This window comes from Xenopus laevis, chromosome 6L (assembly GCF_017654675.1).
Source record: "Xenopus laevis strain J_2021 chromosome 6L, Xenopus_laevis_v10.1, whole genome shotgun sequence".
Classification (NCBI taxonomy): Eukaryota; Metazoa; Chordata; class Amphibia; order Anura; family Pipidae; genus Xenopus; species Xenopus laevis.
The window spans coordinates 142,492,939-142,510,359 of record NC_054381.1 but is presented as its reverse complement, the minus strand read 5'-3'; the positions used below and the strand labels follow the sequence as shown (position 1 = coordinate 142,510,359).

The 17,421-nt window shown below is 40.6% G+C and overlaps 1 protein-coding gene across 19 annotated transcripts in view; it reads right to left on the bottom strand.

Moving 5' to 3' along the window:
* LOC108719375 (regulating synaptic membrane exocytosis protein 2) overlaps positions 1-17,421 on the bottom strand; it is a 360,080-nt gene that overhangs the window by 239,238 nt on the left and 103,421 nt on the right. The window lies entirely within an intron of this gene.

Here is a 17,421-nt window from a genome sequence, read left to right as displayed (position 1 = left end):
CACTGCCTACAGGATTCGCGTTTTTTTTTTATTGTTACCCAAAAAGCTTCAGGTGGAAGTCATGTGAAAAATGCTCTTTCTGGGTTTTCACTGGCAAACAGCAGTATAGGAGCCATGAAACGTGATGTCTTTACAAGACCAAGGAAGAATTCATGGTTCTGTGACTTGCGACTACCTGCGCCTACTGCCCACGAGAAGCAGCTGCCTAATAATTGTCGGATCTTAACAGCAAGAACCTTTTATGTGAGTGACCCACAGCGATAGTAGATTCTACAAATAGTTACACCATGAAAACATACCTTGTAGTCTCCATAAGATATACAGGGCCAAATTTATCAAGCAGAGAAGATAGTATTCACCATAGTTCAACTCCCCTGCATGGGTGTTCCAGGGCCATTCCAATTGGCCATTCTATAAAATACTAAAAGTAAACTTAAAGGTGAACGACCCCTTTAGTATTCACTTGGCCAGCACAGATGCACAGGCCAGTTTGGTGCAAATCCTTTTGTTCTGAAGCTCCTGCTAATCATACAGTCATTTCCATTCAAACATCTCTATCAGCCCTGAGAATGATCTCCCACCCACAAGCACTCATCACTTCAATGACAGGACCATTATTAAAAAGAAAAGAAGGCGCCCACACAGAATTAACTGTAAAAAAAAAACTAACTTCTAAACTTATTTAAAGAGGAACGACACCCAGTTAATAAGCCCATTTAACTTTATCTATAAATGCAAATCCTGTAAATGATATCCCTATAAACAATGCTTAGTGATTTCCTTTGTGTCACGTGACTCGCTGTATCTTGTGGATTATAACAAATAATGTACCCACTATTGTTAACATTTGCAGCGAGGCTTGTTCTTTTACCATGGGGCAGATTGATCTAGGAGAGTAAACCATAATAAAGAAGTTGGAGGGAATGTAAATGCCCCTGAAAAAAAATATGTAATTCGAAACAATTTTCCACTATACATTATATAGTGAATAAAGTACCCCCTCTTGTAAAATATAAGGATATTATAAGTTACCGAGGAGTTTCATGACCATATAAAAACACGAGGCCGAAGGCCGAGTGTTTTTATACAGGTCATGGAACTCCGAGGTAACTTCTAATATCCTCATATTTTACAACTGGGGGTACTTTATTTATTATAATACACACATTTTAGTGAGTCATGTGACAGAAATGACATCACTACTCACCGTTTATAACTGATTACATCACTACTCACCGTTTATAAGGATATAATTTACAGGATATTCATGGCTTTTGTGTATTATATACAGGTATGGGATCTGTTATCGTGAAAGCTCTGAATTACTGGAAGGACAATTTCAATAGATTTCATTTTATCTAAATAGTCCTAATTTTTGAAAATGGTTTCCTTTTTCTCTGTAATAATAAAACAGTACTGTGTACTTGATAATACGCAAGATATAATTAATACTTATTCGAAGCAAAACCAGACGGTTGAGTTTATTTAATGTTTACATGATTTTCTAGTAGGTATGAGGATACTAATTAAGGAGAGATCTGATATTCAGAAAACCCCAGGTCCTGGGCATTCTGGATAATAGGTCCCATACCTATATTATTAATTACAGATATTCAATGTAAATGTGATTGCTATGCTACTATGTTACTATTGCCTGCACTCACAGTTGGCTCTGTACTGAAATAATGTAGAAGGCTCTAGCTCCCCCCACAGTATACCACAAACCACAACAACTAGCATGCTTCTTTACCGATCCCATATTCAGATGGCTTTCACCAGTAATAGTCAGAACCAGCAGTGCACATACATCTGGCACTTTTATGTAAAATAAAATAATACAACACTAGGTTGTATTAAAGGGGTTGTTCACCTTACAAACACTTTTCCAGGTCAATTGTTTTTAGATCGTTCTCCAGAAATAAAGACTTTTTTGAATTGCTTTCCATTTTTTTATTTTTTACCGTTCTTCCAAAATCTGAATTTAAAGTTTTATGTCTCAGCTGTTTGAGTCTGGCAGCTCAGTAATTCAGGTGCAAACTCTAAACTGTTACAATTTTGCAACATTTAGTTGATCCATTTTTCGGCAGTCTCTGGAGTATTAGCAACTATTGTATCAATTATAACAGCTGCCTGAAATAAAACTGGGATTCTGCTCAGCAGGGACAAAGATAAGAAAAGTATCAACTAAATGTATCAGTTTAGAACAGTTCACAGGGTCGGCGACCCCCCCTTTCCCAGAGCTGCTTCATAAAGGTGAAAATTTAGATTTACACTTCAATATTAGAAGAACGGTCGGTCACAAATAGAAAATAAGAAGTTAAGGGAAAAAGTCTTTATTTCTGGTGAACTGAAACCAACTGAACTAAAGAAGTGTTGGAAGATGAACAACTCCTTTAAATAAGATTATAACATGATAACCTTATAAACTATTGTACATCTACTACAGAACTATTCAACTCGCTGAAAAGGTTATGAATTGGACTTACCCAGTTTAATGTGCACTAATGTCTAATATTGGGATTGGGATCTCTAAAGGCAGCATTTGCTTTGTGTGACAGCATATGTCCTGAAAATATGAAGCTTCCCAGAGCAGCCCTATCATGCCGGATGTATTTATGCTTCAGAAAGCATTCTGGAGGCAGAGCATGGCACACAGATCTGGAACTTATCACCAAACAAATGGTTTTAATTGTGGTCTCCCAGCAGCATCTGGCACTGTACATTTCTGTACATCAGGCATTTCCAATAGCCAGAGCTTAATAAGATCTTATCATTAGAAATTCTATAAACATTAAGCTCTCAGAGCCGCAGGACCCTAATCACATCAGACAGGAAAGCATTCTCATTTCATGGAATATTATATCAACAATAATGCAGTGTGATTAGCGGCCAATGCTGATGCAGCAGATATCGGTACATTGCTGCACATGGACTATTTCCCTACACTGGGCATCATCAGAGTGTATTTCTACAAGTCACATTATCGTGGCATTTATTTGGTTAATATGTGACAAGTATTAACCACAGCATTAAATTACAAGATATTAGAGAGAGATACATCTCTCTGATAGAGAAAAAGATAGATAGATAGACAGACAGATGATAGCAAGACAGAAAGAAAGATATATGATTAGAGAGAGAGAGAGAGAGAGAGAGAGAGAGAGAGAGAGAGAGAGAGAGAGAGAGAGAGAGAGAGAGAGAGAGAGAGAGGGCAGAAGAGCTCAACCCGAACCCACATGCGACCCTCAAGTGCAACATCACTTCCTGCTTGAGTCTCCCTGCTCACTTATAGCTCTGGGCTCAGATTACAGAAGAGAAGGGACGGGGGAGAGGAGCAAACTGAGCATGCTAACGGGGCAAGGAGGATTAAGCTGAAAACAGGAAGTCTGATACAGAAGCCCATGTGTTCACAATAGAAGGAAAGAAATGCTGTGTTTCTTTTGAGGGTTTACTGGTATATTTAGGTGGACCTTTCTGATAAAGCTTTTTACTTAGTTTTAACCTTTCCTTCACTTTTAAAGGGGAAGGAAACCTAGTTGGCGCAAAAACCCTCCCCCCTCCCGTGTGTTGCCCACCCTCCCTCCTCCCCCCTGGCCTACCCGTCCCGCTGGGCAAATGCCCCTAACTTGTTACTTACCCTTCTGCGCAGGTCCAGTCCAGGGAGTTCACAGACGACATCTTCTTGCACGCGATCTTCTTCCTGCTGTGAACAGCGTTTTGGCGCATGCGCAAAAGGAGCATTTCGCCGGTACGGATCTACTGCGCATGCGCCAAAAGTCACAATGTACTGGCGAAATGTTCCTACTGCGCATGCGCCAAAACACCGGTCAAAGCAGGAAGAAGATCGCGTGGAAGAAGATGTCGTCGGTGAACTCCCTGGTCTGGACCTGCGCAGAAGGGTAAGTAACAAGTTAGGGGCATTTGCCCAGCGGGACGGGTGGGCCAGGGGGGAGGAGGGAGGGTGGGCAACACACGGGAGGGGGGAGGGTTTTTGCGCCAACTAGGTTTCCTTCCCCTTTAAGGTGCCTATGGTTAAGCTGTGAAGGAACAGTAAGGAGAACAGGCCCCATGGGAGTCACTGGAACTCTCAGACACAACTTGTTCTTTAATAAATGTAAATACCATAAGCCTTTATTTATATAGTATGTGATCTTATAGATAATTCTGCTGACTGTGTTTCTTTTTATGCAAGTAGGAGATAAACATGCATCTGCCCTGCGGCTGTCAGCCCATATATGACTGCTTCAATGTAGACTTTAAAACTACTCTAAGGATTATCTTTAGAAGCAACACAAAATAAAAAATTCTTAATAATTCTAAGAAACTTCCAATACATATCACTTACACATTTGCCATGGTTTTGAAGTTATTTATACAATAATCATTGCTGCTATTAAAATCAGTATCTGTCTGTCACTTTCTGTTCTCTGATCCGGTGGTTCTAATTTTCGAAATAACGTAGCAGAGGCCAGCTGATTAACAGACCTGTGATGCAGCATGAAAGGCTGACTTCTTCTCAAAAGTCAGAACCAGCAGTTTAGAAATTGCCAGACGCTGCTGTAACTTGCCAATACATAAATAAATAACTTCCCCAGCATCAAAAGGCAGAATGGTACAACATTCATCAGAGCTTCAACTCACCATCCTAGCTTCCCCAGGTCTTAAAGGAGACATTTCATCCTTTTATGAGTCTACATGTCCAATGTCCAATATTACGTACAGATGGGGCTACTCTATTGCCTTCCACCTGACCCTACCATCCTCCATTATTAAAAGTGGGCCATGGGATCAAACACCTTTACATTAACAAGCAAAAGGGTAGTCTCAAGAAGTAAGTACAGAGTGGGACTGGCAAAGTCTAATGTTCAGCACCATGGAGAGCAAACATTTCATAGTTTAAAGCAGTGCTGTCCAACTTCTGTGGTACCGAGGGCCCGGAATTTTTATGACCTACATGGTGGAGAGCTGATAATAGAAGCCAGTGTTGGCCACTCCCTGTTTTTCAACCACACCCACTTAAAACCACACCCATGTCACCACAAGACCACATTCACATTAATGGTAGTAGCACACATAAAATCAAATGGTTGGTGCTCACTGCAGGGATATCACTCATCACTTATATGTGAAAAAAAGTTGTCATATTAAGACATACCTTTAAATCTATATGCCTCATCCTCCCCTGTGGATAACACATCCCCCCAGCACATAATTAAACATGTTTGGGGCCCCTAACAATTTCAAATGCTAACAAACCTCCAGAATAAATACCAGGCGTATGTTCCACAGGCAGATCAGGACACACACAGGGAGAGTATGGCACACACAGGGAGCATAAGGAAGGCAGAGTATGGCACACACAGGGAGCATAAGGAAGGCAGAGTATGGCACACACAGGGAGCATAGGGCAGGCAGAGTATGGCACACACAGGGAGCATAGGGCAGGCAGAGTATGGCACACACAGGAAGCATATGGCAGGCAGAGTATGGCACACACAGGGAGCATAGGGCAGGCAGAGTATGGCACACACAGGAAGCATAAGGAAGGCAGAGTATGGCACACACAGGGAGCATAGGGCAGGCAGAGTATGGCACACACAGGGAGCATAGGGCAGGCAGAGTATGGCACACACAGGGAGCATAAGGAAGGCAGAGTATGGCACACACAGGGAGCATAGGGCAGGCAGATTATGGCACACACAGGGAGCATAGGGCAGGCAGAGTATGGCACACACAGGAAGCATATGGCAGGCAGAGTATGGCACACACAGGGAGCATAGGGAAGGCAGAGTATGGAACACACAAGGAGCATATGGCAGGCTGAGTATGACACACAGAGGGAGCATAGGACAGGCAGAACAGAGCAGGAGACAGGGAAATATATCAGGACCACTCTAAGATGTACTACATACAGTGACATAGTGCTAGTGCCCCTTAAGCAGTTTGTATCAATGTGAACAGGTGAATAATGTGGCCAGTTTCAGTCTGGGATTTAGGTGTGACAGTGGGGTGTGAACAATAGAGGTGTTACAAATTAGAACAATACAGGGGGATTACAGGTGTGAAAACATGGAATTACAGTCTGAATTTGAGGTTTAAACAATGCAGGGGCCAGTTAATCTGTATAGTGATAATTTTTAAAGTTTACACATGGTAAGCAGACACAGCAGGCAGATTTTAATATGGGGGGCCACACAAGGGGCCAGTTGGACAGCCCTGGTATAAACAATGGCACTGTACCAATCATACTAGGCAGATATAGGCCTCCTCCCCCACTCCTATTACAAAAAATATTAGGTCACACCAGGGATTTTTTATGATGTCATTGTACACTATTCAATGTGATTGAAGTTCCTATCCGAAGTTCCTTAAGTAGATTCTATCACTACATTATTATTTTAAATTTCTTGAAATTTTGCTTCATCTTCAGTTTCCTTATATTCCTTGGTGAATGTTCAAGCATCATGATATGGGAGTGCACAACCACATGGATGGGGGGGTTGTAGTCCTGTCAGGGGCCCTAATGGGGGCCTAGACCTACAGAAACAGATGGAATTTATGAAGAATCAGGGCTTGTTTTGGAGTAATGGCTTGTGTATGGGTAGGTACAATATATGGGGCCCCATGATAGCTGGGCAAGGTATTCAGGTAACTGGATGCATTAATAGGGCATCAGGAGTATATAATAAATAAAATGTTATGGAAGCAAAGACAGACTCATTAAATGATACAGAACTGCAATAGATTAAGTCAAAACATTATGTGCCAAGACAAGAAGGCCCAGTTATTCTATTTACTTACTGAATTACAACATACTGTTTGGGCTGAAAGACACATAGCAGACACTGCCTGCACCCACTCAATCCCATGCTACAAGCACATCGAACAGAGAACAGCCATCACTAGACGGCAGCAACAGAGTTAATGAAGTTTCGGCAAATCTTTCAGCAAACTTCACCTAATCTGGAAAATGTGAGATCTGGCACATAGATGCACATTGATTTATTTTGATATGGGTTAAAAATCCTTTTGTTACCACTGACCTCCTGATATCCTGATATCGGTTTTGTGGGAAATGGCTTGTGCTTTCCCAGAGAATCACAAATTCTCAGCTTTATCGGCCTTCGGACAGCGGCAAACATTGGGGGTGTTTATCAAAAGTAATTATGTTAGCTGTTTGATCTACTCTATAGTGAGTTCAGAGGGGTTCTATTTGTACCAGATGCTAAGAGAGGCCTATGGGACATGCCTGCTGGCACTTGAGCTCATTCGGAATTGTAATTGGTGCAGAGAGGATAATGCAATGTGACCCCCGCAAATAGTGGGGTGCACTACATACACAGTAGGGCAAGATGGGAACAGTGGTAACCCATCTTTGGGTCCTTTAGTCGTTGCTAAAGTACAAGTCCAAGGAAACGGGGCTGTTGTGAGCAACTAAAGGGCCACAACTACTTTATAACTAACACGTCATTTGCTTTTGAACCTATAGATGGAGCCCATTATATCACTGAGACAGTCCTGTTATGGCTTAGTGACCTGTGCACCTCTACATGGGCCAACATGAACACCATACGAGTACGGCACACTCCCATCAGATCTGTAGTCAGTGCAAATCCTTTCAGAGTAAAGTAAGTAAAGAGGTATTTAAAGAGCTAGAGCACGCTTATAAGATAGCAATGGCCTATTATTACACCAAAGGTCACTATCCATTCTACAAATTAAAAGAGTCTAAGCCATTTGTCCGACTCAGCATAGGGAGCCATTGTGTTGCCTTTAAAAGTAGCTAGGGTCCAAATTACCCAAGAGACACAGCACCCATACACCCCGACACCCCTCCCCCCCCACTCAATACATATTTACACACATACCAAGCCATATTGACAAACAAGCATGTCCAATCTGAACACCAGGGTCTGATGAGGATTCAAACTGCTCGGTCAGTTTCCCTGAATATTTTTCTTGCTAAGGTTTAGAAGCCCTTGATACAAACCAATATGCCTGGAGGCTGCAATGACATATGTAGTCTTACATACCTCCCCTTTTGCATTCATCACATTAGGTGGGATGCTATATAGCACCCACACATAAACATGTGACCAGGGAGACCTATCGATCCCAGCCCATTTTCCATCATATTTACGAAGACCCTCTGCCCCACAGATCTATAATTACAACACAGAAGAGAGCCGAAAAACTCCTTTTAGTGATCATTCAAATGGTGTTTGTTTGTGGGGTCTGGTGCTAGATGCAGAGCAGTCCTGTTCCAGTCCTGTCCTGGTGCTGGCAATAAGTATAAGAACATGGCTCCATCCCATTGGCTGGTGGGAGAGGAGGGCGACAATCATATTTGACTCCAGTCACCTGTCCATTTTTAAGCACAGAGACCTGTGGCATTCTGGGGGCAAGTATGCAAAAAACATGACGGATTGTACCTATTTTTTGTACTTTGCTCCATGGTCTATACTTTTTAAATTACCCCTAATTTGTATCAAGGCTGCCCAACAGCCTTTGGCTATAGAGTGAATTATGGGACATGTAGTTTAACAACAGCTGGGGGGCAGGTGACACACCAGGGGCAGGGGATAAAAAGTCTTCTTTTAATAGTCCATAGGCAAAATGGGTGCACAACTACTCTTGCCTATGGACTAATAAAAGAAGGGTTTTTCTCACCTGTTCCTCTATGAGGGGGCTGCCATATTTGTGCAGCAGGAGTCTGTTAGCATTAGAAACTCTAACTGACAAGTTAAGAAGGGACAGTCAAGTTGGCAAAACAGTCAGGTTTAGGAAAATCAATTAATAATTACTTACAAAAGCAGAACTATCAGCAAAAAACTATCAACGTGACCTATATGTAACTTTTAATGTGGATTAACATTTTGAAAGTTGAAAATTTTTAGTGTCAGTATCACTTTAAGAAGGGGTTGGATGGCTTTTAAGCAAAGGAGGGAATACAGGGTTATGGAAGATAGCTCATAGTACCAGTAGATCCAGGGACTAGTCTGATTGAGATTTTGGAGTCAGGAAGGAATATTTTCCCCCTCTAAGGCAAATTGGAGAGGCTTCAGATTGTTTTTTCTGCCTTCCTCTGGTTCAACTAGCAGTAAGGCAGGTTATATAAAGACTTTAAAGTGGACCTGTCACCCAGACACAAAAATCTGTATAAGAAAATTCCTTTTCAAATTAAACATGAAATCCAATTTCTATTTTTTATTAAAGCATTCAAAGCTGTTGTAAGCTCATTTAAAAATCTCAGCTGTCAATCAAATATTGTCTGCCACTTCTCTATGCCATGGGCATAGAGGCGGGGCAGACAATTACTTTCACTTTCCATTCAGCACTTCCTAGAAGTCACTGCTCTCAACATATTCCCCTGTTCTCTTTACCATTTAATTGTGTAACAAGATTCTGACATGATGCAACGCTTGCCTTAATAACAGTGTCCACAAAATGGCTGCTGCCTTCTAGTTATAATTTTGAAATTCCAAACTGAAGGAAGCAATATTCAAATAATTTAGATAGTGTAATTAAAGTTAATTTTGCTTGACTAATGTAATAAAATAGGATTTTGAATAATTTTTTTGGGTGACAGGTCCCCATTAAAGATTTAACTTAATGGATGTGCGTCTTTTTCCAACCTAACTTACTATGTTAAGATGTTACTATGTTACCCCTGGCAGAACAAGTAAAATATTTTAGGGTCATCCAAAACTTGGCTTCATAATCATATCCAGACCCTGCACAGCCCCACTGGGGCTTCTGCTTTTCCAATGGGAGGGTAACAGAAATCAATCTTAAAGGAGAAGGAAAGGCTTGCAGCACTTGGGGGTGCCAAATGTTAGGCACCCCCAAGAGATTGTTTTGACTTACCTCAAACCCTGGGCTGGTGCTCCTATCAGCAGAAAACTGCACTGGCCCGGGGTTATACCAGTGAGCACCATGGAGCGATCCTCTTCCATCTTCTTCTTTCTTTAAATTTCCCAGGGAAAACACATGCGCAATTTAACAAAATAGCTGACTTTTTCATTAAAGTTCGGCAGCCACGCGAAGGAGGAAGACGGAAGAAGATCGCTCTGTGGTGCTTGCTGGAAAAACCCTGGGCCTGTGCATTTTTCTGCTGATAGGAGCACCGGCCTGGGGTTTCAGGTAAGTAATAACTACAATCACTTGGGGATGCCTTACATTTAGCACCCCTAAGTGTACTATGCCTTTCCTTCTCCTTTAACCTAAAAAATATGAACGCCACATTGCAAGAGGAATATTTACCCGACGTGCAATCTGCCGGTATAAAGTCTGTTAACAGCCCCGGCGCACAGAAGGAGCCGTATATCAAGTGCCGGAGATCACAGAATGTTGATGGCTAAGATCACACTCAGCAAATCTGAGTTCTGCAGTAGCCTTCCCAGCTCGGCTTCAATGATATAAATCTACTGTGAGAGGAGATATAAAAATCAATGGATATTCTCTCCCTGGCAATCCAACATGGGTGGCCTTCCCAATTAATAATGTTTAAGTGCAGCGCATGGGCTGGCAGACAGAGGGGCAGGTGGGAGGAACAAAAACGCACAGCAGAAAGCTTGTGTCTTGCCTCATTATATTGGGGTTTTTAGTGGTAAGACAAAAGGAATGGCATCAATGCTGTACAAGTACAACACAGTCTCGTGCTGACAACTGATGATTCAGCACTGAGACACAAAACCCTCTGCTGGTGCTATAAAATGTATATAAGGTATGAGACTTGTATTTCAGAATGCTCGGGACCTGGCGTTTTCCGGATGACGGATCTTTCTGTAACTTGGATCTTCATACCTTAAGTCTATTAGAAAAGCATGTAAGCATTAAATAAACCCAATAGGCTGATTTTGCTTCCAATAGGGATTAATTATATTTTAGTTTGGATCAAGTAGAAGCTACTGCTTTATTATTACAATGGAAAAATAAATAATTTTTTAAAATTTGGATTATCTGGATAAAACGGAGTCGGCCTTTAGGTAATTCAGCATTTAGGTAATTTCTGGATAGCGGGGATTTCCGAATAACAGATCCAACACCTGTATGGGTAAGACTGAGGGCACACAGCAATCAAAACTCAGTGGAGTGATGGTAGGGTCCAGCAATTTCAGTATACAGGTATGGGACCTGTTATCCAGAATGCTCGGGACCTGGGGTTTTCCGGATAATGGATCTTTCCGTAATTTGGATCTTCATACCTAAAGTACAATAGAAAATCATGTAAACATTAAATAGACCCAATAGGCTGGTTCTGCTTCCAATAAGGATTAATTATATCTTAGTTGGGATCAAGTACAAAGGACGTATTAAATAATACAGAGAAAAAGTAGAACATCTTTAAAAAGTTGGATTATTTGATTATAATGTAGTCTATAATGCCTTTCCGTAAATTCGGTGCTTTCTGGATAATGAGTTTCAGGATAACGGATCCCATACCTGTATAAGTATAAATGTCAAATAGTAGGGGGCAAGGGTTAAGTATCGTACATATGACCATACACTAGACAGTCTATAGATGATAATGGGAAGGCAGGGTGCCAAAAACAACAGAGTGCACTTATAGCTGAAAGATGCTTCCATATCATGTTTGTTCAAGGAAAGCCTTCACCCTTCATGCCCCCTCCATGTCACCATTGAAGACAACAAATCTCTCACGCTCCCTTAGCACAGGCCTCGTCTGCCTAGCCCTAGTTCCGGCCCAGCATCCTTAAAGGAGAACTAAAGCCTAACTAAATAAGTAGTTAGAAATGTTGTACATTTTGGGCTTCTGTACCAGCCCAAGGCAACCACAGCCATTTAGCAGTAAAGATCTGTGTCTCCAAAGATGCCCCAGTAGCTCCCCATCTTCTTTTCTGATGATTCACTGCACATGCTCTGTGCTGCTGTCACTTACTGAGCTTAGGGACCCACTCACAATATACAGTACACATAGAATAGAAATGTCACAATATAAGGCTGATTAGTAATTAATACAGATAATTACTACATGGCAGCACAGAAACCAGTACAACTAGCATCAGAATGTAATAATCAGCCCTGTAGCATCAGCTTATATTACAGACCAACCTCATTTTCTGCTGGATAATTAGTGACGAGCCCTAAGCTTAGCTTCTCAACAGCTGCTCAGAGCCCACTGAGCATGTGAGTGTCACAGACACTTTCCAAGATGGTGACCCCCTGTGACAAGTTTGAAGTCCTGGATCATTGCTGCTTTTGACAAGCTGACACTTTAGGTTGGTGCAATAAGTTCAGTATATAAAATGACATTTTTAGCCAAGGGTTTAGTTCTCCTTTAAGGTATTCCTTAAAAAATCCAGACAAGCATTGTCCTGTGAATCTATGGCCTACGGCCAAAACAGTCATATTGTTTAAAACTGACCCAAACAAGCAAGGTAATCATACCCAGGGCCGGATTTACCCTCCTTGCCCCCTAGGCCCAGCTACTGTGCCGCCCCCCCCCACCCCGCACGCATTTTCTGGATGTGAATCTTTTTCCAATCAGGACATTTATGCAAAAGTGGATCAGATGGATCAACTAGCAGTTAGGCTTGTTTGAGATAAATCTATATATATTCTCTATATATAGACACCTTTTTATACATAGATGCAGAGAGAGATGTGTCCCTTGTTTTGATAAGTTTGTCAATTGTGCTACAGTGGGCAGCCGCAGCATCAGTTAAATATTTATTATAAAATAAAAAAGTCAAATCTTGGCAGCATCATAATCTTTGTAATTCCTATTTCTCATCAGACATTATCCCTTATAATACATGAGTGATACTCCGAGTTCCCTGTATAACTCAGCCTGCAGCCTTGTGCCTTTATATGGTCACAGAACAACCCCTCAGTGACTCCTAATATCCTTATCATTTACAGTAGGGGGTACATTATCCCTTATAATACATGAGTGATACTTCGAGTTCCCTGTATAACTCAGCCTGCAGCCTTGTGCCTTTATATGGTCACAGAACAACCCCTCAGTGACTTCTAATATCCTTATCATTTACAGTAGGGGGTACATTATCCCTTATAATACATGAGTGATACTCCGAGTTCCCTGTATAACTCAGCCTGCAGCCTTGTGCCTTTATATGGTCACAGAACAACCCCTCAGTGACTTCTAATATCCGTATCATTTACAGTAGGGGGTACATTATCCCTTATAATACATGAGTGATACTCAGAGTTCCCTGTATAACTTAGCCTGCCGCCTTGTGCCTTTATATGGTTACTGGACCCCTCAGTGACTTCTAATATCCTTATCATTTACAGTAGGGGGTACATTATCCCTTATAATACATGATGATACTCCGAGTTCCCTGTATAACTCAGCCTGCAGCCTTGTGCCTTTATATGGTCACAGAACAACCCCGTCAGTAACTTCTAATATCCTCATCATTTACAGTAGGGGGTACATTATCCATTATAATACATAAGTGATACTCAGAGTTCCCTGTATAACTCAGCCTGCAGCCTTGTGCCTTTATATGGCCATAGAACCCCTCAGTGACTTCTAATATCCTTATCATTTACAGTAGGGGGTACATTATCCCTTATAATACAAGAACTGAAATGGTTTTCATTTTGTAGGAAGCAGGAAAGGGACATAAAAAATCTGTAACAGGTTTAGAAGTTAGAACACTTGTGATTCTGCACCTCCAGCAAATCTGCAAGTTGACTATGACATATTTCTCTACATGGCCGATATACAGCAGATCTGCAGGGGAAATATTAAATGTACATACCAGGACCATATCACCTTGCTGGGACACACGCAGCACAGCAGAGGCAGCAGCAGCATGAGCACAGAGAGGAGTGGGAGGGGGCGGAGCCACAGCGGGAGATAGGCTGGAGGAGCGGTCCTAAAGCCAGCCGGATCTATCAGGAGCAGCCGACTTACACAAGATGTTAGGGGGCGCCTTCTTGCCGCCCCTAACATCTTGCCGCCCTAGGCCCGGGCCTAGGGGGCCTTTCCCTAAATCCGGGCCTGATCATACCGCACCAATCAGTCTGGCCCACACACACAATTGTGCTGATCCATAGAAAACAGAGACAGATTCAGTCCTAGAGAAAGCTCCAAACTACTGCAAGGTCTCCTTAAGTAGAGTCCATCAAAATCAAATAATTCCCATTTTTAAAAACAATTTCCTTTTTCCTCTGTAATAATAAAACAGTACCTTGAACTTGATTCCAACTAAGATATAATTAATCCTTATTGGAGGAAAACAATCCTACTGGGTTAATTTACTGTTTAAATCATTTTTGAGCAGACTAAAAAGGGGTTGTTCACTTTTGAGACAATGTAGAGATTGATATTATGTGACAATTTGCAACATTGAGTTATTTGGCTTTTTTATTCAGCAGCTCTCCAGTTTGCAAATTCAGCAAGCTGGTTGATAGGGTTCAATGGACCCTATCAACCATGCATTGATTTGAATAGTAGACTGGAATATGAATAGGAGAGGCCTAAATAGAAAAATGAGTAATAAAAAAAGTAACAATAACAATACATGTTTAGCCTTTCTAGGGTATTTGTTTTTTAGATGGGGGCAGTGACCCTCCCCACCTTTGAAAGCTGGAAAGAGACAGAAAAGGCAAATAATTAAAAAACTATAAAAAATAATTAATAAAGACCATTTGAAAAGTTGCTTACAATTGGCCATTCTATAACATACTAAAAGTCAATTTAAAGGTGAACGCCCCTGTTAAAGCATGGAGATCCAAATTATAGAAAGTTCCCTTATCCAGATAACAAGGCTGCTGCAAAGGCAAGCCATATAGCAGCTTTCACTAGAGTCCTGCAGCGGGTCAGGTACCTGCAGGTAGCATTTTCAGATGAGAGTTTATATGCTGGTAGGTGGGACGGGTTATAGGTCTCATCTATAGTTCTTGTGTCTATATTATCCATATATTACTGCCTTAAAATTTTTCTGCCCCGCTGACAGTTTATTGGTGGTCACCAGGTCCCAGATCAAGTTGCAGATTAGGCAGTTGTGGGTATAAATGCGGGTTGCGGGTTTCAAAAATTGATTCCATGCAGGACTCCCACCCATTCATATAAATGCAGATCCCATGCACAAAATAACACATGGCTGCCTAATTATTAGGTCAAGTAAGTGAGAATAAACTCAACATAAGTCATTCTTAAAAACAAGGAAGGCAGAGTAAATGCAAAGCATGCAGATCTAGCAGCCAATCAGCAGGCAGCTTTCTGACAGCAAGCGGGTTGATTGGCTGCTCAATGGAACAGTGCCCCCATTGTATCACATTCGGTCTAGTTTATGTATCCTGCGTTGGAACACTAAAGCCAATGGAGGAGTTTCCATTTGGATTCATAATACAGGGGGGCTGATTACTTTCAGAACAAAACCCAAATTCATCCAAAGATCCTCGAAAATATATTAACGACCCCTATTTCCGATGGACCATATATCTTTCCTGCTACCAGAAATAGATTTTGGCTAATTTTTGGAGCTACCATTAGCGAGAGAGATGGATTCCCTGTAGGAAATCATATGTGTATCTTTCTCTCATTATTTATACTGACACTTCATTCCTACTCCCTATTATTACTCAGGTACTGACGCTCGCTATTCAGGAGCCTATTCAGCACATTTCTAGGAGGGTTTCTGGAGAGCTGGACCTGATAAATGATCATGCACATTTTTTATATAATGTGTCTTGTCTCTTCTGGGAATGGCCCCAGTTATTTACATCTGCTCCAATTAAGTGAGGCTCTGGGGGCCATTCCAGATCAGAGTGCGGCTGCTTGAGATTGAAAATATATACATATATATATAATATATATTTGTTTATTATTTTTTTTAATAAACTATAATGGTCAAATCAAGCTTTAAATCCATCTTTTTCAGTGACCTGTTAAATAACAGCCCTTCCCCCAAAGCTATGAAATAATTTTGTCTGTATATCCGCATCTACCGCAGAGACGACCACCTTCTAGCTCCTCCTATCAACTACAGGTCCTATCGCGCGTGGATGCTGGGAGTTGCAGTTTCTCAACCACTTAAAGGACCAATGACAACAGAAAATGAAAGGGCTCTACACGCATTGAAACACAACGTACTGTTACCCTGCAATAGTAAAAACTGTGTATCTGCTTCAGAAACACTACTACATTTTATAGAAATAAGCTGCAGCGTAACTATGAGGGCAGCCATTGCTGCAATAGGACTATAGGGCACATATTTTATCTACAGAAGTATAGAAAGTGCATTTGCTGGGACCCTCATCATTAGAAGTGACGCAAAATAAAAGTTTTTTTTTTTTTTTTATTTGATTTGGTGCACAATCATAACCAACCCCCTTTGCAGGATTATACACGGAATCAAATAATTTTATTTTGCATTAATTCCTGATGAGTGTGAAATCAATATAAATAAATAATACTATTTAATAATAATAATAAACGTTATCTCTTTTTCGCCATATTTTAAAGTCCTGCAAGTGCCTTGCTTTACAAGATATTATATATAAATATATATATATCCACTAAAACAGATCTGCACTCACAGGTCTTAAAAAATTATAAAAGGTTTTATTGTTTAAATGCGAGACTAACGTTTAGGCCTCCTCCGAGGCCTTTCTCAAAGTGAAACGTTAGTTTCGCATTTAAACAATAAAACCTTTTATAATTTTTAAAACCTGTGAGTGCGTATCTGTTTTAGTGGATTTAAATTGAAATTATTGATACTGCACCCAGGCAATTGAAACAATTTATCGAGAGTGCTGGCTACCTCATGGACTGTATAAATATAAATATAAATATATATATATATATATATATATATATATATATATATATATATATATATATATATATATATATATAAAAAAATACACAAGAGCCATGAATATCCTGTAAATTATATCCTTATAAACGGTGAGTAGTTATGTATAAACAGTTATAAACGGTGAGTAGTGATGTCATTTTTGTCACATGACTCACTGAAACTTGTGTATTAAAATAAATAAAGTACCCCTTGTTGTAAAATATGAGGAAATTAGAAGTATCCTCGGCGTCGTGCTTTTATATGGTCATGGAATTCCTCAGTGACTTATAATATCCTTATATTTTACAATAGGGGGTACTTTATATATATATATATATATATATATATATATATATATATATTATGCAATTTTTTTTTAATATGGTAGTTCGAGAAAGGTTCATGCTGAACCTGAAACGTTGATGCTCAAATTATGCACCATGAATGTTGAATAAACATGGAAATAATTTAACTGGAGTACATGAATATATATATATATATACTCTCATTACTATTAATGAGGGCTGCACTGCTGTCAAGCCTATGGGGGTGCATGGAAGGTAAAGCAGATCTCCCAATCCCCTGCCTGCTCCCTCTGCAACACATCCCTGGCTGCTTGTTA